Here is a 22,000-nt window from a genome sequence, read left to right as displayed (position 1 = left end):
GGAAAATATATGGAAAACTCTTAAGGATGGGGAACTATTTTATGAAAACTTCAGTGGCAATTGCAACAACAAAAATAAACAAATGTGACTTCATTAAGCTGAAAATTTTCTGCCCAGCTAAGGACACAACAATTAAAGCAAACAGACAAACTTCAGAATGGAAAAGTTATTTGCACACTATGAATCTGACAAAGGATTAATAATTAGAATGTACAGAATGCAAACAAATCAACAAAAAAAGAACAAATAATCGCATCTATCACTGGGCAAGAGATATGAACAGAACTTTCTCTGAAGAAGACAGAGAAATGGCTAACAAACACATGAAAAAATTGCTCTTAGTCCCTAATCATCAGAGAAATGCAAATCAAAACCACTCTGAGATATCACTTAACCACAGTGAGAATAGCCCACATCAAAAAAGTCCCAAAGCTGCAGATGCTGGCCTAGCACAGATGTGGAAAAAGAGAACACTTTTACATTGTGGGACTGAAAACTAATACATCCTCTATAGAAAGAAGTATGAAGAATCTTCAAAGAACTCAAAATAGATCTTCCAGTTGATCCTGAAATTCCATTATTAGGCATCTACCCAGAAGAAAAAAAAGTCATTTTATCATAAGAAAATTCGCACAAGATTTCTTATTGAAGCTTAATTTACAATCACCAAGATGTGGAAACAACCTAAATTCCCATCAACCCAGGAATGGATTAACAAACAGTGAAATATGTACACCATGGAATACTATTCAGCCATAAAAAGATGGAGACTTTACATCTTTTGTATTAACCTGATGGAGTTGAAACACATTCTTCTTAGTAAAGTATCACAAGACTGAAAAAGCAAGTATCCAAGGTATTCGATACTAATATGAAGCCAGTTGATGATCCAATACATGCCCACACAAGAGAAAAGCTCAATTTAATTCAAGATGAGGCAGGGGGAGGCAGGGAGCAGGACAGGGAATGAGGGAGGGGATTGGCTCCCACTTAATGTACACAATACAAAGGTATATGACGTATCTCTTGGGTATGAGACACAACTACAAGAGGGACCCTACCTAACAAATGGAAAATTTGTAACCTAGTTATTTGTACCCTCACGTTAATCTAAAATAGAAAAATAAAAATAAAAATTCTACAGTGTAGTGTGGGTAAAACTCTTTTTTTTTTTTTGGTGAATAAGTTTATTACCTAGGGTATAAAGTAGGGGTGTGCAGCAAAAATTTCCCCTTTTGACTTCTAGTCATCTGTGAGCTCAACGGGGGAGAAAGGAGAGAGAACCATCCTGGAACTCAGCGGCTGCTGGTGTTGAACTGTAGATAATATTAGGCTGTGGGCTGATTTGTGTAGATTATTGAATTCAGGTAATTCTGCCTGTGAAGGAAGTCCAGAGGCCTCAGTTGATGTACTTTCCTTGCCATCCTTCCCCGCCCTTCCTTGGCATCCATCCCCAGAATCACTCCACTCCCTAGAACTCACTGGGCTTTCTGCTCCTTAGCCAGCTGCTGGTTAAAGGAGCCTAGCCCCCTCCGAAATTCAGCACACAATTTCCTTTCCTGCTCTTCTAGCTCCAGCGCTGCCTGGGCTGAGCGCAGGGTCTGGCTTTCCCATTCGGTATCCAGTGCTTGTTCTGCCTGGCGTTGTGCCTCCTTCTCAAGGTGCGGAGCCTCCTGGACTTTCCTGATGGCAGCACGCTGCTCTGGAGTCATGCCCTTCCAGCAGTAGGGCAGGACCCGGTGGGGAACCATAGGGTGTTGGCCACCTGAGGGTTCTCAGTCAGGAGGTCACTTGTGATCTGGTTCTGGATCTGCATGAGGTTGGCCTCTTGTTCACGCTGATGTTTATGGTGCTGCTGCTCAGCCAGCTCAGCTACCTGGGCTTTGTTGGCATTGACCATGGCAGACATCATGGCCATGCGACAGGACTCTTCCAGCTTGGCTAACTGAGTTGCCTGAATGTCCATGGCTAGGCGCAGCTGGTCATTGAGCGTATCTGCACACTTTTCATCAACCCTGGCTTGCTGTTGATCCTGCAGCTGCCTCATCAGGGTATACCTGAACTGCTCCTGCTGCATTGTCAGGCGCATGGCCCTGTTTAGATCCTCGCCAGAGAAGCACTGCAGGCTGGCTGGGCCACATTTACGATCATTGTCACTGAGACGGGCTGGAAATTCCTTCCAGAGTTGTTCTGGATCCCAAAGGTCAAATTCACACCTATTCTTGAGCTGCTACTTTTGCTCCCGAAATTCCTGTACTTTCTTGGCCAGCCAGCGTGTGCGTTCTGCCTGTTCCTTCTCTAGCATCTGGGCCACCAGATCATACTGCACCTGGTTGGTAGCATAAGCTGCCTCCTTGTTCTGCTCTCTTGCCTCCCGAAGCTTTCGCTTTTCTACCTGGTTGTTCAAGGCTTCAACATCCACCCCCATGATTCGGTTCTGCACATTGAAGAATTGGCTTTGTCGTTCTTTTTCTCGATTTCTTCTAGCCTCAATAGCTGCTGCCTCCTTGGGATCTGGTGACAGGTCTACCTTATACATCTTTATCAGAAATCCTGATTTTGAAGCTCCTAGGTATTATATAGGTTCAGCTCTGTTCTTGGGTTACAGCGGCATTTTCTGAACTCTCAGTTCCCGGATGTTGGGCGCGGCCTCTCCTACAGCTGCCAGCGCCGCTGCTGACATGGGTTTCCTGAAACTGATTGAGATCGAGAACTTTAAATCGTACAAGGGTCGACAGATTATCGGACCATTTCAGAGGTTCACCGCCATCATTGGACCCAATGGCTCTGGTGAGATAAACCCGGCTTCGGCCCTGCGTCTGTCCAGGCCTGGACCCCCTATCCAGAGCCAGAGTTAGTACAACCCAGCCCATGCAATCTGAAACGATGCAAACCCTTACAGGTTCCTTGCCCTTCCTGCAAGGGTTCAGGTTGAACCTGGTCTCCCTCCGCGGGTGCTCGAGCTCAAACCTCTTCCGGGTCAGTTGCCCGCATGGGTAAAACTCTCTAAGGTTTTGACCTGAGGAAAGATTTTATGAAAATGTCTCCACTGGCAATTGCAGCAACAACAAAACTAAACAAATGGAACTTAATCAAGCTAAAAAGTTTCTGCACAGATAAGGACACAACAATGAAAGCACATAGCCAACCTTTAGAATGGGATAAGTTATTTGCATGTCACAAATCTGACAAAGGGCTGATAACCAGAATCTACAGAAAACTGAAACTAATTGACAAAAAAGAGTAAACAATCCCATCTATCACTGGGAAAGAGATATGAACAGAACCTTCTCTGAAGAAGACAGATGAATGGCTAACAAACACATGAAAAAATGCTCATCATCTCTTATCAGCGGAGAAATACAAATCAAAACCACTCTGAGATACCACCTCACCCTAGTGAGAATAGCCCACATCACAAAGCACCAAATCTGGTATATCAAAGCAGATACACTGAACCCCATAAATGCATCAATGTATAAAGTTATGATTAAATAAAAAATAAAAATAAAAACAAACAACAACAACAACAACAAAAAGTTCCAAATCTATAGCTGCTGGTATAGTTGTGGAAAGAAGGGAACACTTTTACACTGTTGATGAGATTGCAAACTAATACATTTTCTTTCTTTCCTTTCTTTTTCCTTTCTTTCCTTTCTTTCCTTTCTTTTCTTTCTTTTCTTTCTTTCTTTCTATTGTTGGGGATTCATTGAGAGTACAATAAGCCAGGTTATACTGATCGCATTTGTTAGGTGAAGTCCCTCTTGCAATCATGTCTTGCCCCCAAAAGGTGTGGCACACACCAAGGCCCCAACACCCTCCCTCCTTTCCTCTCTCTGCTCTTCCTTTCCCCACCCCTCCTTCCTTCTTTCTCTCTCTGCTCTCCCCATAAATGCATCAATGTACAAAGTTATGATTAAATAAAAAATAATAATAAAAACAAACAACAACAACAAACAGTACCAAATCTATAGCTGCTGGTATAGTTGTGGAAAGAAGGGAACACTTTTACACTGTTGATGAGATTGCAAACTAATACATTTTCTTTCTTTCTTTCTTTCTTTCTTTCTTTCTTTCTTTCTTTCTTTCTTTCTTTCTTTCTTTCTTTCTTTCTCTCTCTCTTCTCTCTCTCTCTCTCTCTCTCTCTCTCTCTCTCTCTCTCTCTCTCTCTCCTCTCTCTCTCTCTCTCTCTCTCTCTTTCTTTTCTTTTCTTTCTATTGTTGGGGATTCATTGAGGGTACAATAAGCCAGGTTATACTAATCGCATTTGTTAGGTGAAGTCCCTCTTGCAATCATGTCTTGCCCCCAAAAGGTGTGGCACACACCAAGGCCCCAACACCCTCCCTCCTTTCCTCTCTCTGCTCTTCCTTTCCCCACCCCTCCTTCCTTCTTTCTCTCTCTGCTCTCCCCTTCCCCCACCCCCACCATGACCTTAATTGTCATTAATTATCCTCATATCAAAATTGAGTACATAGGATTCATGCTTCTCCATTCTTGTGATGCTTTACTAAGAATAATGTCTTCCATTTCCATCCAGGTTAATACGAAGGATGTAAAGTCTCCATTTTTTTTTAATGGCTGAATAGTATTCCATGGTGTACATATACCACAGCTTGTTAATCCATTCCTGGGTTGGTGGGCATTTAGGCTGTTTCCACATTTTGGCGATTATAAATTGAGCTGCAATAAACAGTCTAGTACAAGTGTCCTTATGATAAAAGGATTTTTTTCCTTCTGGGTAGATGCCCAGTAATGGGATTGCAGGATCAAATGGGAGGTCTAGCTTGAGTGCTTTGAGGTTTCTCCATACTTCAATCCACAACGGTTGTACTGGTTTGCAGTCCCATCAGCAGTGTAAAAGTGTTCCCTTCTCTCCACATCCACACCAGCATCTGCAGTTTTGAGATTTTGTGATGTGGGCCATTCTTGCTGGGGTTAGATGGTATCTCAGGGTGGTTTTGATTTGCATTTCTCTAATAGATAGGGATGATGAACATTTTTTCATATGTTTGATAGCCATTTATCTGTCTTACTTAGAGAAGGTTCTATTCATGTCTCTTGCCCATTGATATATTGGATTGTTGGTTTTTTTCATGTGGATTAATTTGAATTCTCTATAGATCCTAGTTATCAAACTTTTGTCTGATTCAAAATATGCAAATATCCTTTCCATCGTGTAGGTTGTCTCTTTGCTTTGGTTGTTGTCTCCTTAGCTGTACAGAAGCTTTTCAGTTTAATGAAGTCCCATTTGTTTATTTTTGTTGTTGCAATTGCCATGGCAGTCTTCTTCATAAAGTCTTTCCTCGGGCCAATATCTGCCAGTGTTTTTCCTGTGCTTTCTTTGAGGATTTTCATTGTTTCATGCCTTAAATTTAAATCCTTTATCCATCTTGAATCAATTTTTGTGAGTGGAGAAAGGTGTGGGTCCAGTTTCAGTCTTTTACATGTGGATATCCAGTTCTCCCAATACCATTTATTGAATAGGGAGTCTTTCCCCCAAGGTATGTTCTTGTTTGGTTTATCAAAGATTAGGTCATTGTAAGATGTTAGTTTCATTTTCTGGTTTTCTATTTGATTCCAAGTGTCTATGTCTCTATTTTTGTGCCAGTACCATGCTGTCTTGACCACTATGGCTTTGTAGTACAGCCTAAAATCTGGTATAGTGATGCCCCCAGCTTTATTTTTATTACCAAGAACTGCCTTAGCTATACGGGATTTTTTTCTGGTTCCATACAAAACACAGAATCATTTTTTCCAAATCTTGAAAGTACGATATTGGTATTTTGATAGGAATGGCATTGAATAGGTAGATTGCTTTGGGAAGTATAGACACCTTAACAATGTTGATTATTCCCATCCATGAGCATGGTATGTTCTTCCATTTGTTAATATCCTCTGCTATTTCCTTTCAGAGGATTTCATAATTTTCTTTATAGAGGTCCTTCACCTCCTTTGTTAGGTATATTCCTAGGTATTTCATTTTCTTTGAAACTATGGAGAAGGGAGTTGTGTCCTTAATTAGCCTCTCATCTTGAGTGTTATTGGTGTATACAAAGGCTATGGACTTGTGGACATTAATTTTATAGCCTGAAACATTACTGTATTTTTTGATGACTTGTAGGAGTCTTGTAGTTGAGTCTTTGGGATTCTCTAAGTATAAGATCATGTCGTCAGCAAAGAGAGAGACTTTGACTTCCTCTGCTCCCATTTGGATTTCCTTTATTTCCTTGTCTTGCCTAATTGTATTGGCTAGAACGTCCAGCACTATGTTGAATAGTAAAGGTGATAGAGGACAACCTTGTCTGGTTCCACTTCTAAGGGGAAAAGCTTTCAGTTTTACTCCATTCATAAAATATTAGATGTGGGTTTGTCATAGATAGCTTCAATCAGTTTTAGAAATGTGCCACCTATGCCTATACTCTTCAGTGTTCTAATTAGAAAAGGATGCTGGATTTTATCAAATGCTTTTCCTGCATCTATTGAGAGGATCATATGATCCTTATTTTTGCCTCTGTTAATATGGTGGATAACGTTTATGAAATTGCGTATGTTAAACCAGCCTTGCATCCCTGGGATGAAACCTACTTGATCATGATGTATGGCTTTTTTGATGATAAGCTGTAATCTATTGGCTAGGATTTTGTTGAGAATTTTTGCATCTATATTCATGAGTGAGATTGGTCTGAAATTCTCCTTTTTGGTTCGGTCTTTCTCTGGTTTTGGTATCAGGGTGATGTTTGCTTCCTAGAACATGTTGGGGAAGATTTCTTCCTCCTCGATTTTTTTGAAATAATTTCTGTAGTACAGGAATAAGCTCTTCCTTGAAAGTTTGATAGAATTCTGGTGTGAAGCCATCTGGACCAGGGCATTTTTTGGTTGGAAGCTTTTTTATTGTTTCTTTAATCTCAGTGATTGAAATTGGTCTGTTCAGGCGCTCTATTTCTTCCTGGCTAAGTCTAGGGAGAGGGTGTGATTCCAAATATTGATCCATTTCCTTCACATTGTCAAATTTCTGGGCATAGAGTTTCTGGTAGTATTCAGAGATGATCTCTTGTATCTCTGTGGCAACAGTTGTTATTTCCCCTTTATCATTTCTGATTGAAGTTACTAGAGATTTTACTTTTCTATTTCTACTTAGTTTAGGCCAATGGTTTATCTATTTTATTTATTTTTTCAAAAAACCAACTCCTTGTTTCATTAATTTTCTGAATGATTCTTTTGTTTTCAATTTCATTGATCTCTGATTGGATTTTGGAGATTTCTTTTCTTCTACTGGGTTTAGGCTTAGATTGTTCTTCTTATTCCAATTCCATAAGGTGGCTTGTGAGTTTGTTGATGTGCTCTCTTTCTGTTTTTCTAATGTAGGCATGTAAAGCGATAAATTTTCCTCTCAAAACTGCTTTTGCATTATCCCACACTTGTTTTGGTAGCTTGTGTCTTCTTCTTATTATGCTCAAAGAAGTTAATGATTTCCTGTTTTATTTCTTCTTGCACCAATCTATTATTCAACAGAAGGTTGCTTAATTTCCATGCCTTTGTGTGGAGTCAAGCGTTTTCGTTAGAGTTGAGCTCCACCCTTATTGCCTTATGGTCTGAGAAGATACAAGGTAAAATTTCAATTCTTTTGATATTTGTTTTGTGTCCCAGGATGTGATCAATTTTGGAGAATGTTCCATGGGGTGATGAGAAGAATGTATATTCTTTATCTTTGGGATGGAGTGTTCGATATGCATCTATCAAGCACAGTTGTTCTTGGGTCTCATTTAAATCTCTTATATCTTTGTTTAATTTCTGTTTAGAGGATCTGTCCAGCTCTGTAAGAGGAGTGTTAAAGTCCCCTGTTATTATGGTTTTATCGGATATCATATTGCTCAGACTGAGTAAGGTCCGTTTCAAGAATGTGGGAGCATTTAAATTGGGTGCATAAATATTTAGAATTGAAACATCTTCTTGTATTTTTCCCTGGACCAATGTAAAGTGACCATCTTTGTCTTTTTTGACTTTAGTTGCTTTAAATCCACATGTATCTGAAAATAAGATTGCAACTCCTCTTTTCTTCTGAATTCCATTTGCCTGAAAAATTGTCTTCCAACCCTTGACTCGGAGCTTTAATTTGTCTTTTGAAGCCAGGTGTGTTTCTTGCAGACAGCAAATGGATGGCTTGTGTTTTTTAATCCAGTCAGCCAATCTACGTCTCTTCAGTGGGGAATTCAAGCCATTAACATTTATTGAGATAATTGATAAGTGTGGTAGTGTTCTATTCATCTTATTTTGTGAAAGTCCATTGCTGAATTTTATCTTTTGCATCAGTGTAGAAGTTAGGTTCTGTCCTTTAATTTCTGAGTTCTTACTTTGCTGTGATGGTCAGTGTGTAGAACAGGTTGAAGTATTTCCTGTAGAGCTGGTCTTGTTGTGGCGAATTTCCTCAATGTTTGTATATCCGTAAATGATTTGATTTCTCCATCAATTTTAAAGCTTAGCTTAGTAGGGTATAGAATTCTGGGCTGGAAATTGTTCTGTTTCAGTAAATTAAAGGTAGATGACCACTGTCTTCTTGCTTGGAAAGTTTCATTAGAGAAGTCTGCGGTCAATCTGATGGATTTGCCCCTGTGGGTCAACTGGCATTTACTCCTGGCAGCTTGCAGAATCTTTTCTTTGGTCTGGACTTTGGACAGGTTCATCACCATGTGTCTTGGAGAAGCTCAGTTAGAGTTGAGGCGACCTGGGGTCTGATATCCCTCTGAAAGCAGTGTTTCAGAATCTTTGGCAATATTTGGGAAATTTTCCTTTATAATATTCTCTAGTATGGCTTCCATTCCTCTGGGTAATTATTCTTCCCCTTCTGGGATTCCTATAACTTATATGTTGTAATGCTTCATAAAATCCCATAATTCTGACAGTGAATGTTCTGCTTTCTCTCTCTTCTTTTCTGCCTCTTTAACTATCTGAGTTATGTCAAGAAATTTGTCCTCTACCTCCGAAATTCTTTCTTCTGCATCGTCTAACCTGTTGCTGATACTTTCCATTGCATCTTTAAGTTCCCTAATTGACTGTTTCAGTTCCTTCAGCTCTGCTATATCCTTTCTATATTCTTCATATCGTTCATCTCTTATTTGATTTTGTTTTTAGATTTCCTTTTGGTTATTTTCCACTTTATTAGCCTTTCCTTCATTGTTTCCATCATTTCCATCATTGTTTTCATCATGTGTATTCTAAATCCCCTTTCTGTCATTCCTAACATTCTTTATTGGTGGAATCCTCTGCAGTAGCTACCTCATGGTCCCTTGGAGGGGTTGCTCTGGACTGGTTCTTCATGTTGCCTGGAGTTTTCTGCTGATTCTTCCTCATGAGTGATTTCTTTTATCTGTTTCCTTGCCCTGATTTTCCTTTCACTTCCTCTGGCTCTTTAAGTTCTTGTGCCTGTGGACTAAGGTTTTGATGAGTCCTTTTGGTACAGGACCAGAAGGATGAGAAGGTTGAAGAGCAAGAAAGAATTAAAGAAAGAAAAAGAAAGAAAGAAAGAAAAGAAAATAGAGAAAGGAGAGAGGGGTGGGTAAAAGGGAATATTGACAAAAAGAAGAGAGCCACAGAAAGAGGGAGACAGAGCAATATAGGTATACAGTAGGGTACTTTGACACACCCTTTAAAAAACCCAACCTCTGGGGGTGCCTGGTTGGGTGGTTCCCTTGAGGTCAGCAGCTCTTTGCTAACCTGATCGGACCCAGTACCCCACTTCCACCAAGTAAAGAGGAAAGACAAAACTGCTATAAATCAAACCATAACAAGCAAACAGAAAACTTTACGGGATAAAATTGGGTGAAAAACCAAATAATAGGGGTAGAAACACTAGCAAAAATGAATTTCTAATTATTGAAAAGGCAGCAATGGGAAATTGTATTTAAACTAGAAAAATGGAGAAAGAAAGGAAAGAAAAAAAGAAAAGAAAAAATCTTTATGGAAAAGGTTGAAATTAAAAAACAAAACAAAACAACAAAATAAAGAAAAACTAACTAACTAACAACAACAAGAAAACAACCAAAAACAAAGCAGTATATATATATCTTATTGAATATTGTCTTGGCAACAGGTGGTCTTCGGGGTATGAGATTTTAATCACAATGCTGATACGACTGGAGGCCTTCGCTGATTTTTCAAACCCCACAGGGTGGAGACACTAAATCTCTGTTCATCCCTCTTAAAAGTCACTTTAAACTTCTAAACGTGGCTAAGCAGAAGCTTTCCCAGGAAAGTGCTTGTCACTGGGATCACTGCTGAAGTGGCTATCTACTTACCCAGTGTGCCAAAACTGGTCTCACTCTGCCCCTGAGGATTAAGGCTGTAAGGCGGCTCAGTCCCCACCTTTTAGGCTGCTCAGTCACTAGGTTACTAGCTCCTGCCCGATCCTTGCTCTGTGACCCTGAGGGTGGAGCTTGCCAGGGCAGTTCTCTCACAATGGCTTCCTGTGGCCCAGAGCCAAACACTATTAGCTCTGTCTGGCTAAGAGGCTCAGTATGGGGCCCTAGACAACACACAAAGTTCTCCACACTCCTGCTCAAGCTCTCCCCAAAGCAGATCAACTGAGTGCCAAGTCCAAAAACACCAAAACAGTCCACAGGTAAGACCTTTCCGGTTTGCAGTCTCACAACTGCTGTACTTACAGCTGCCAGTGGAATTAGACCAATCAAACTCACGCAACCACTTGCCAGTTTTCCACTGTTTTTGTCCTCCTCTTGGTGTCCAGAAGTCTCTCGCTGACACCCTGTATCCTCAAAGGGATGATTGTAGGCAGATCCCACCAGCAAGAGATGCCTGGAGTCTTATCTCCCCGGACTCACGGTGCCCAGTTGCAGGGAAGCTGTTACTCGGCTGCCATCTTGCTCTCTGCCCCTCTCACAAACTAATACATTTTCTATAGAAAGAAATGTGGAGACTCCTCCAAGAGCTAAAAGTTAACCTTCCACTTGACCCCACAATCCTATTATCAGGCATCTACTCAGAAGGAAAAATAAAATCTTTTTACCAGTCATTTGTACTAGAATGTTCATTGCAGCTGAATGTTCAACCCAAGTGCCCATGGACATGTGAATGGATTAATAAACTGTGGTATATGTATACCATTGGAGTACTATTCAGCCATAAGAAATGATGGAGATTTTACATCCTTCAGATTAACTTGGATGGAAATGAAGAACATTCTCTTTAGTAAAGTATCACAGGAATGGAAAAGCCAGTATCTAATGCATTCAATACTTATATGAAACCAGTAGATGAACAACTACATGCCCACACAGGACAAAGACACACTTAAGTTCAAGTTGGAGGTGTGGGGGAGGAGGAAAAGTAGGGAGATTGGTGTGCTCTCACCTAACGAGCACAATGTAAGGGTAAACAGCACACTCCCTGGTTGAAGGGCTCAGCTGCAACTTGGATTTTATCTAACAAATGCAGTGTAACCTAATTGTACCCTTATATTAATCAGAAATTAAAAAAAAAAGATTGGAAGTTCTGAATACAGACTATGCGTGTTGACAGTTTCCTTTCTTTGTAGGGTTATTCAATGAGAACTTGGCCATTTCCATAGGCTTAACTATTTCTCCTGGGAGGGCTCTTTCAACTTTGTGCTAAGAGAGAGCAGAGGTGGGTGTAGCTTACACTCTAGGAGCTGGAGAAGGGGAGAGTGTCCAGAATCTTCTCTGTTCAATATGATTTGTTTCTTTTTCAGTCTCTTATCATACTCATGTTCTGTTTTGTTTCTAATACTTTCCTGCCCTCAGTCTCTCTGACTCAGTTTCTCTAGAGATTAAACATCCTTTTTCCTGTCTTGGAAATTGTGATCATCTGGTCACACAGGATGAGGCTTTGGTGTCTGTACTCTACCACTCAGCCCCACCCCTTTCAGAGTTATAAGCTGCCTTCAATTCCTGCATTGTTTCTTGGGCCCTGAAGTACAAATCCATTTGCTTTTTTATTGGCATCTTCTCATGCAGTTAGGTTTCAAAATTTTATGGCCTGATAAGATAGTTACCATTTGATGTGTACTTTCCATCTTGAAACATTTTCTTGTCATCTTTCTTTTGCTCTCCTTGAAATTTTATACCTTATTTTTATTCCATTATTACCACTTCATTGAGGCTTTTATAAAGAGTACAAATAAATCTATATAGTCAATCTCTGAGTAAACCAGACTTCTTTCATATTTTTCTGTAGGAGACTAAACACCATGCTTATAAGAACAGTCACCGGTTCTTGAGGGAAGTGCTGAGAGGACAGTTTCCTGGCCAGCCTGGGAATGGCTTGCAGCCTGGACACAAGCCCTCAAGCAACTTAGTGCTCTAATGAGATCAGATCGGTCACTCATTAGTAAGCAGGTGTTGGACCTCAAGCATTTGTGGTGCTTCTGAGTGGGGGTTGAGCCCATGGGGAAAGAGCATGTAGTGATCCTTAAGCACTTAGTCCTGGGTACATGGGGCCCCCCACACCTGTTGTATATCGTTTCAATAAATAGGCATGGTGGAGGTTACTCGAGGCTCTCCTGCACATATGGGAGCCTCATCTCTTGCAAGCTTGTACTTTCAATTTGTGTACTGGCTGTTTCATGTGTGTGATGCCGATGACACAGTGGTGCCAATATTTTTCTTTTTTTTTTTTAGAGACAGAGTCTCACTTTGTCTCCCTCAGTAGAGTGCCAAGGCATCACAGCTCACAGCAACCTCCAGTTCTTGGGCTTAGGTGATTCTCTTGCCTCAGCCTCCTGAGTAGCTGGGACTACAGGTGCTTGCCACAATGCCCAGCTATTTTTTTATTGCAGTTTGGCTGGGGCCAGGTTCAAACCCACCACACTTGATATATGGGGCCAGCACCCTACTCACTGAGTCACAGGTGCCACCCACCAACATTTTTCTTCACAGTGAAAAATGACAGCCTAAAGTTACCTAAAGACCCATTTATTAAGTTTTTCTTTATACAACTTTATGTCGATTTATTTACCAAAAGTACTATTGATTTAAACTGTTTATCTTTTTCATCATAATTAAAATTTTTTACTTAGAAAAGAAAGTAGATATCTTTTTCTATTATAATACATTCAAAAAATATGGTTTTCTAGAGAAATGTGGAAAATTATTGAATTATTTCTAGACTATCACATTAAAAATAAATATAAGTGTATGAACTCGCCTTTTGTTCCTATTGTTTATTTTTGAAAAAAAGCATGTCAACAAAATGAAAAAAAAAATATGTATCACAAAAATTTGAGCAATTAGGGCAGACCAAGATGATGGACCAAAGGATCATTCAGCTGAGCTCTCCTAGTATGACTGGGGGTGTGTGTTAAGATAACACAGCCATATGTGGTGCAGGGACCTTACCCAGAATTATAGTTGAGGGAACTATGAGGTGGTGAGGTGGTGGCATACAGGAGACAGCATGGGATCCAGATTGGCAGTGATATGACTAACCAGGCAAGAATGTCCAGCTGGAAAGAATGGCTGGACCCCCCATAGATGTCCAGGGGATGGGAAGAAGACTTTCCACAACTTTCAGTTTTCAGGAGAAGCTGTGCATTGAGGGGAAAGCTGGGAAGAGCAGGCAGACTCAACAGCATACAGCAATCAGATTTAAATACCAGTTGGAGTGGATTTGCCATCAGTTGGGTGGCTGGTGAGGCAGCCATACTAGGAAGATCCTGGCTGTCAGGGGGCTGCCACTGTGGGAAGGTCATGAGAAGGTTGTGAGAGTGGGCCTTATAGCAAGGGCCTAAAGCATGGTATCTTTGTTCCACCCGCCAGGATCAGAACTCCATTCTTGGGACAGGTTGTGTGGCTCCCACACCCCACAGGAACTGTTGTCAGGGGACACTATGAGATCTACCACTGAAGGATTCTGGAGAGTGTTAAGGTCCTAACATGGTGGGGTCTAAATGCTAAGGAAACAATCAGGTAATCACTATGGGCAACTAAGTTAAGAATCAGGACCACGACAAGGAACTAGAGAGAGGTTATCAGCTGTGTTCTCCATCTCCTAAAAAAATCACAGTGCCACCTAGTGCCCCAGAAATATATTGCAACATATATATTCCTATTAAAGTTGGTCCATATATACATATATAATACGTAAACATATACATAATTTTGTTGATAATTTTTTCTTTTTTTCTTCTTTGTTGTCGATGATGTTATTTTTGGATATTTGAGTGTTTTGGTTTGATTTTGTTGTGTTTTGTTTTTGCTAATTTGTTTGGTTGGTTCTAGTCTTTTTTTTTTTTTTTTTGTAGAGACAGAGTCTCACTGTATGGCCCTCGGTAGAGTGCCGTGGCCTCACGCAGCTCACAGCAACCTCCAACTCCTGGGCTTAAGCGATTCTCTTGCCTCAGCCTCCCAAGTAGCTGGGACTACAGGTGCCTGCCACAACGCCCAGCTATTTTTTGGTTGCAGTTTGGCTGTGGCTCGGTTTGAATCCGCACACCCTCGGTATATGGGGCTGGCGCCTTACCAACTGAGCCACAGGCGCCGCCCGGTTGGTTCTATTCTTATTCTTCATTTTTATTTTTTTTTAAGAACAAGGACTCTTGTATTTTTGGTTATAGTATTTTAGGTTAGGGTATGTTAGCCTCATTTATTCTCCCTCTCTATTTCACTCCTCTTCATTCTCTCTTTTTATAGACACTTTTCTACTTTTCTCTTCTTTCCCACATAAATCACTCATGCAAAAGCTAAGATATCACCTCTTTTGTGTGTGTGGGGGTCTTTCTTCTCTCTTTCCTTTTCCCTCTTCCCCCCTCCTTTATTTGATTTACTGTATTTTTCATTGTCTGTATCTATTATTATTTTATTATTATCATTCTTGTTTCTTCTTTCTTTATTTTTTTTTTCACTGAGTGCTGAGATGCCATGGCTGTGGTTTGGCAGGGAGGTCATGGTAGTAGTCTGGCTCAAGGAGGACAAGAGATCATGATATAGGGAGTCCTTCTACCTTTGGCCCTGGGAAGACAGTATTGGCAAGTCCACACTGCAGAATTTTTCTATTGCTTTTTCATTTTTATTTTTTCCTTCTCATTTTTTGTTTTTGCTCTTTTATTTCTCTTCCTATTTTTGGCAGGGGAAGAGTCTGCCTTTGCTCAGGCTGGTAAGAATCTCAAAGAACCCAGCCAGCCAAGTTCCTAAAAGTTGAGTTACAGGTATGGCCTTAGCACTGTGCCAATCAATACCATTTCTTCTATCATCCTCATTCTCTCTTCCTGTCCTCCTTCTCTCCTGTTCTTCAATTCTTTTCTTTCATCTCATTTCCTTTTTTCTTTCTCTGTACTCTTTCCTTCTTTTTTCTTCTATCTTCTTCTCTTGTTTCTCCCTGCTCACTGTTTACCCTTATCTTCCTTTTGGCCTTATACCAAGAGGCCAATTCAACACCTAAGCTCTGAGACAAGGTAATTTGAAGCAAAGGAGGAATTGGCAAGGAAAGAAATGACAAGCAGGTGAACAAGAAGAAAGCACACATGAGGAGGAACCAACAGGAAAATTTGGGCAACATGAAAAACAAAAACAGAGCAACACCCCAAGGGACTATGAGGAGACTCCATCTATAAAGAATTAATGGATTTGACAGAAATGGAATTTAAAATATGGATTATAAAGACAATAAAGGGAATGGATAATAAAATGGAAAAACAGAACTAAAAGATGGATGAGAGATATGTAGAACATAGAAAGGCTATGGCATAGCTTAAGGAAATGAAGGAGTCAATCAGGGAATGTAAAGAAGCAGCAGCAAGTATCAAAAGTAGATTAGACCATGGAGAAGAAAGAACCTCAGAGATAGAGAATAAAGTGTTCAAGTTAACCCAGGTAATTAAAGAGGCAGAAAAGCAGAGGGAGCAAGCAGAACAGTCACTTAGAGAACTACAAGACCATGAAGGAGTCAAACATATGGATAATAGGGATCCCTGAAGGAGAAGGTTGTCTCAAAGAAATAGAAGCCCTACTGGAGACTATCATAAATGAAAACTCCCCATGTTTTACAAAAAATCCCAACACATTCCTTTTATTTTTTTTTATATTTACCTGGAAGGATTTGGACCCAAAACATTCCTTTTAAATGGATACTGAACCCCAGGTCATCTCAACTCAAACAGAGCACATTTTTCTCCCTGCTTGATCTCAGTTTCCCCCAGCAAGTGAAAACTCCAGAAAGGCTTCCTCCCATCCCGGGCCTTTGTTGGGGGCACCCAATCCCAGCTGGTCAAAATCGCTTGCCTAATTCATCAGAATTCCACCTCTAGGGATCATATGCTGTATCCAGCTCACCACCTCCTCACTGTGCTCCCTGAGCTATGACTCTGAGTGAAGTCTCTGTGCCAGGTATTGCTGGGTTCTCTTTTTCCCCTGTTGTTCTAGGAAAACTCAGCTGAACAATCCTAGTCTGCCATCTTGCTCTGCCCTACCTCCCCAATGATATGATGTTATACTTACAGAACACCAAAGACTCAACCACAAGACTCTTGGAAGTGATCAAAAAACACAGTAATGTCTCAAGATATAAAATAAATGTCCACAAATCAGTAGCCTTTGTCTATGCCAAGAACAACCAAGATGAGAAGCGAATCAAGGATACAATCCCCTTTATAGTACCTTCCAAGAAATGAAATAACTAGGAAAATACCTAACAAAATAGGGGAAGGACCTCTACAAAGAAAATTACAAAACCCTAAGAAAAAAGTAGCAAAAGATATCAACAAAGGGAAGAACATACCATGCTCATGGCTGGGAAGGATCAACATTGTTTAAATGTCCCAAAGCAAGCTACAGATTCAATGCAATCCCCATTAAAATACCAATATAATACTTTCAAGATTTGGAAAAAGTAAGTCTTCATTTTGTATGGAACCAGAAAAATCCCATATGGCCAAGGCAATTCTTAGTAATAAAAACAAAGCCAGGGGAATCACCCTACCAGACTTCAGGCTGTACTACATAGTGATCAAAACAGCATGGTATTGGTACAAACACAGAGACATAGACATTTGGAACTAAATAGAAAACCATGAGGTTAAATTAACATCTTACAGCCCCCTGATCTTTGATAAACCAAACAAGAACATATACTAGGGAAAAGAATCCCTATTCAATAAATGGTGCTGGGAGAACTAGAAAACCACACATAAAAGGCTGAAACTGGACCCAGACCTTTCACCATTTACAAAAATTGATTCAAGATGGATAAAAGTTTTAAATCTAAAGGGTAAAACAATAAAAATCCTTGAAGAAAGTGTGGGGAAAACACTTCAAGATATCAGCCTGGTGAAAGATTTTATGAAGAAGACTTTCATGGCAATTGCAACAACAACAAAAATAAACAAATGGTACTTAATTAAAGTTAAAAGCTTCTGTACAGCTAAGGAGACAACCAAAGCACATAGACAATCTTCATAATGGGAAAAGATATTTTGCATATTATGAATCATACAAAAGCTTGATAACTTTTATCTACAGAGAACTCAAATTAATCAACCAAAAAAGAGCCAACAATCCTATATATCACTGGGCAAGAGACATGAACAGAAACTTCTCTAAAGAAGACAGATGAATGGCTAACTAACATATGAAAAAATGCTCATCATACCTAATCATCAGAGAAGTGCAAATCAAAACCACAATGAGATATCTCCTAACCCCAGTGAGAATAGCCCATTTTACAAAGTCCCAAAGCTGCAGGTGCTGGCGAGAAGGGAACACTCTTACACTGCTGCAATGGGATTGCAAACTAATACAATGTTTTTGGAAGGAAGTATGGAGAATCCTCACAGAACTAAAAATAGACCTCCCGTTTGATCCTGCAATCCCATTAGTAGGTATCTACTCAGAAGAAAAAAAATTATTTTATCAGAAGGACATTTGCACTGGAGTGTTGATTGCAGTTCAATTTACAATTGCCAAAATGTGAAAACAACCTAAATGCCCACCAACCCAGGAATAGATTAACAAGCTATGGTCTATGTATACCATGGAATACTATAATACTATTCAGTCATTTAAAAAGATGGAAACTTTACATCTTTTATTTTAACCTGGATTGAGGTGGAACACATTCTTCTTGGTAAAGCATCACATGAATGGAGAAGCAAGAATCCAATGTACTCAACTGTGATATGAAAGCAGTTGATGATCTAATACAAGGTGGGGCATAAGGGAATAAAGAAGCAAGGAGAGTGGAGGAAGGTGAGGGGGTGGGGGGTCACAGTGTATGTCACACCTCTTGGGGACAGGACACAATTATAAGAGAGACTTAACCTAACAAATTGATCAATGTAAACTAATTTTTTGTACTCAAACAATTAAAAAAAATTGAGCAGGGTGGAGGCAAGATGGATAACTAGAGTCAGCTTTCCACAGAGGCTCCCATCCAGAAGGAGAGTTAAAGGACAGAAGTTTAGCAAGTAAGCTGATGGTTTGGAGCTGAGCCAATAGAGAAGGTTGAAGAATGCACATCAACCCTGCTGAGGCAAGCTGCAACCCCAAGGAAATGAACAATAGGTTCAAAATCCATCACCAAGTGGACAGGTGTCCCGTCTCCCATTAGAATGGCTTGCAGTATACTTTCTACAAACAAGCAAGCAGAGTTCAGATATCCTCCTATTTGATCCCACAGGAGAGACCCTCTAAAAACTGGAACTCCTTCCCCTACTAATGTGCTATGGCACTCTCCTGCCAGGCATAAAACTGTATATATTCTCTTCCTGCAATTCTGAACTTCCAGCACTCCCCTCCACTCTCACTCCAAGGTCTGGAAGCATGTCCCCCATGGAGTCCAGATTCTTGGGCATTTTCTCAAGTGGTGTGGAAAAGGTGTGGGCTGTTGCAGGTCTGTGCTGATTCTGCAGCTTGGGTGTAAGGAGACAGTGGACTGAGAGAACCATACGGGAGAGGGAGAGGCAGTGCCCCACAGCACAGAACAGCAGTGGCAGTAGCCACTGGTGGAACAGATCTGAGGCAGAAAGACAGGCCAAGTGAGCAAAGGGTATGCCTGAGGCGGTATCTGCCTGGGGCTGGGGGGGGGGCATGGCAGGGACAGAGACTAGAATTCACATACACAGAGATGGCATACTCCCAGAGTGGGGCTGAGTCAGAAGGACTGCTTTAGTGAGCCTAAGAAGCACCTAGCCCTCAGGGGATCATAGCTGAGACAAAAGAAAGCAGGTGGGGAGAGGCAGGAACTGAGAGCTGAGTGTGAGCTCTAACTGCACCCGCCCCAACACAAAGTGCAGTGGAAACAGAAATGCCAGCTCTGGGCAGTGGCACAAACTAGGGCTGAGTCGCAGTTTATGTGAACTCAAACAGTGCCTAGTACGCAGGGGAATATAGCTGGGACAGAAACATAAATTCTGCAAAAATATAAATGTCAGCAACATCAATCAGGGGTGGGACTGGAACTGAGTGAACCACCTCAGCTTCCATTAAGTACCTGAGGTTGTCAGGCCTCAGCTCCCCCTGCCAGATGGTGGTAGAGTGTGGCAGCCTGACTGAGGAGACATATATCTCCCTGTGACTCAGGCAGGTGCAAACCCCTGGAGCATCTGCTCATTGGAGGGAACTGGGTCACAGCCCTGTGGGGTTATCGGTGAATGAGTGTGACAGAGGTGCAAGGTGGGGAAGGAGGCATCAAACTTCCCAGACTAATTCATTTGCTAGGTGTGTACTTCTTACTCCACAGAGCACCGTAGCAGGTCATACTCGAGCTGCCAGCAGACCTCAGCTATCTAGTTGCTGGAGACCTTTTGAACTCTCCCACTCAAGACTGGCTGACTGGGACAATTGATGTGGATCTCTTGAACTGGGCCAATCACCCGAAGACTATCCAAAGTGGTATCCTGGATGTGTGGTTGTGAGAAGGTTTGATTTTCCTTTACCAGTTGTTGCCCATGGAGGGTGGGGTGACTTAATTGCTGCTATTTCTCCACAGCTGAGACTTCAACCCAGACTAACTAATTCACTAGGGTAGGATAGAGACTAGCTGAAAACAAGACAGAGCCACTTAGCCCCACCACACCAAGCAGATCCCCAGTATCTCAGGCCATAACACTTTATGGGTCCTTTCCAAAGCTCTAAGGGAAAAGGTACAGATGCCAGTCCCAGTTCTTGGGAAAAGGGCTGGTTAATCACTATTCCAGGAGCCAACTTTACCTTATCTGCTCCAACCCAACTTTACCTTATCTGCTCATCTAGACAAATGGTGTAAAATAATCATGGGGCGGAATTAGCGGAAAAACTCTGGTAACATGAATAACCAGAGCAGATCAGCTCCCCCCAAGGAATGACATGGCGGACACAACAGAACATCCCATTCACAAACATATGGCTGAGATGTCAGAAGTTGAATTCAGAATTTGGATTGCTAATAACATTAATAGAATGGAGGTAAAGTTGGAATTAGAAATTCAAGGAGAATTTCAAAAGTTGCCTCAAGAATTCAATGAATTCAAAGACAAAATCACCAAAGAACTTGCAGCCCTCAAAGATCTGAGAAATACAGTATAATCCCTCAGTAACAGAAACAAGTGGGCAGAAGAAAGGATTTCTGACATTGAAGACAAAGCTTTTGTATGTTCCAAATGCTCAAAGAGGAAGAGAAGTGGAGAACAAAAGTGGATCATTCACTCAGAGAGCTCTGGGATAATTAGAAGAAAACTACTATTAGCCTTATAGGAATTCCTGAAGGCGATGAGGTTGCTTCAAAAGGCACAGATGCTCTACCTCATGAGATAATGAAGGAGAACTTCCCAGACATACCGAGAGATTATGAAATTCAGATAGCAGACAGTTTCAGAACTCCAGCACGAATCAACCCAAATAAGACATCTCCTAGACACATTATAATTAACTTCACCTAAGTTAAGATGAAGGAGAAAATTCTGCAAGCAGCCAGATGTAAGAAAACCATAACCTACAAGGGGAAGAATATTAGAATGACTGCAGATCTCTCTGCTCAAACCTTTCAAGCTAGAAGAGGTTGGTCATCAACTTTTAATCACTAAAACAAAATAACTTTCAACCAAGGATCTTGTATCCAGCTAACCTGAGTTTCATTTATGATGGAGAAATTAAATACTTCAAGTACATTCACATGTTGAAGAAATTTGCCATAACTAAACCAGCTCCCCAGGATATTCTCAGATCTATCCTCCATAATCACTGGCACAATCCTCCACCATAAAAGTAAACTCACTCAGAAACTTTTGATCAAATTCCAACTTCCACAGTGGTGAAAGGATTAAAAATGTCTACTGGACTTTTGAAAAACTCGATACTCAAAATTCTACCAGACTTATCAATATTTACAATTAATGTGAATGACTTAAATCATCCTCTAAAGAGGCACAGGTTGGTGACTGGATACAAAAACTCAGGCCAGATATCTATTGCATACAAGAATCTCATCTTACCTTAAAAGATAAATATAGACTCAGGGTGAAGGGATGGTCATCTATATTTCAGGCAAATGGAAATCAGAAAAAAAGCAGGTACTGACATTTTATTCACAGATACAATAGGCTTTAAACCAATAAAAGTAAGAAAAGATAAGGATGGTCACTTCATATTTGTTAAGGTAACACTCAACATGATGAGATTTCAATTATTAACATTTATGCACTCAACCACAATGCACCTCAATTTATAAGAGAGACTCCAACAGACATGAGCAAATTATTTCCTCCAGCTCCCCATAATAGTTGGAGATTTAAACACTCCTTTGACAGTGTTGGATAGATCCTCCATTAAGAAGCTAAGCAAAGAAATTTTAGACATGAAATTAACCATTCAACAATTGGATTTAAAAGACATCTACAGAACATTTCATCCTAACAAAACTGAATACACATTCTTCTCATCAGCCCATGGAACATACTCCAAAATTGATCACATCTTAGGTCACACGTCTAACCTCAGCAAATTTACAATAATAGAAACGATTTCTTGCATCTTCTCGGAACATATCATGGAATATATGAACT

At 40.6% G+C, this 22,000-nt stretch overlaps 1 pseudogene; it reads right to left on the bottom strand.

The window, feature by feature from the left end:
- Positions 1-1,295: 1,295 nt before the first annotated feature.
- Positions 1,296-2,658, bottom strand: LOC128589919 (RIB43A-like with coiled-coils protein 1; annotated as a pseudogene).
- Positions 2,659-22,000: the final 19,342 nt, after the last annotated feature.

Source organism: Nycticebus coucang, chromosome 1 (assembly GCF_027406575.1).
Source record: "Nycticebus coucang isolate mNycCou1 chromosome 1, mNycCou1.pri, whole genome shotgun sequence".
NCBI lineage: Eukaryota > Metazoa > Chordata > Mammalia > Primates > Lorisidae > Nycticebus > Nycticebus coucang.
The sequence above is the reverse complement of the archived record's forward strand: the minus strand, read 5'-3'. Positions and strand labels throughout refer to the sequence as shown.